Below are 1,196 nucleotides of genomic sequence, written 5' to 3' on the forward strand. Positions count from 1 at the left end.
CCTCAGCATTTTGACCTTCATTTTGTGACCAATAATGACACTGCTTAGCATACCCTTGCCCCTTTATACCTGGGAACACTTCTTACTTAATCATCACAATTTTTTTTTTTCCCACAGGAAACCTTAAGAAGTATTCCCTGACACTTAGCATCAATATGTAAATACTGTTGCATTGCTTTAAATATATGAGGGTCAGATTCATGCTTTCCGATTGACTTCAGTTTTTCTTAAGTGCTTTTAATCATTTCAGTCAAATTCATTGGATCTGTCTTCAAATTCATTGAGATCATGATGATGAAAGTTTTCTATTTGTTCCCTCTTCAAATATTTGTCAGAATATCAGTTAAGCAAATATTTTGTAGATCTATTTGTTCAATTTAAACAGATGTCAAAAAGTATTAACATCATTATCATCACCATCAAATACCACCATTTATTCATAAATAGATCAGGTTTTGGTCTTGTCTCCCTGATAATTTTTTTTTTTTTTTGAGAAGATACTATGTAGGTTAGGCAAAGCTTAATAGACCCTGGGCATTATTCTAATCAGAAGATGTGGATTAATTCTCACATGAATGCTATTAGGAAGGTAATTTTTTTCCACTTAATAAAGTATAGAGAGATTAAATAACTTATCAAACAGTCTCACAAAATGAATAAATGTGAAGTTGGAGAAACAGTCTGTCTACCATCTGGACTTTTAAAATTGTTTTATTCTGTGAGACATATTTAAAAATATGTACTAAAAAAATCTAAAACACACACTTCAATAATATTAGTTAGAAACATATTTTTAAAATATTTTTAAGTTTTCATATTAGCAGGACATATATTAATATTAAAATAATGCAGAGATTAGCAGGGCCCCTGCGCAAGGATAACACACAAATTTTTGAAGCATTCCATATTTTTATGAATATACAATGGTGAATCTCATTATTATAGATCTCCCAAACACATTAATTTTTAAGATAATCATAGTTATAAACAGCAGAAAGATCAGTAGGGAGAAGAAAACAGGAGAAGGTAGGAAGGGAGGGAAATGGGATATACTGGGTACTGAATTAGAGAAAATTATATTCCATGTTTACATGACTATGTCAAAATTAATCCTAATGCTATATATAAGTAAAAATAGCCAGTAAATTTTTAATTAAAAAATAAAGTAATCAGGATAAGCTGCTAATGCTTGTACC

At 29.9% G+C, this 1,196-nt stretch overlaps 1 non-coding gene across 1 annotated transcript; it reads left to right on the plus strand.

Annotated features, from left to right (window-relative positions):
- The first annotated feature begins 808 nt into the window (after positions 1-808).
- On the plus strand, positions 809-912 carry LOC125620090. The gene has a single exon (XR_007351673.1). It is a non-coding gene; the product is annotated as a U6 spliceosomal RNA (small nuclear RNA).
- Positions 913-1,196: the final 284 nt, after the last annotated feature.

Source organism: Marmota marmota, unplaced genomic scaffold, assembly GCF_001458135.2.
Source record: "Marmota marmota marmota unplaced genomic scaffold, marMar, whole genome shotgun sequence".
Lineage (NCBI taxonomy): Eukaryota > Metazoa > Chordata > Mammalia > Rodentia > Sciuridae > Marmota > Marmota marmota.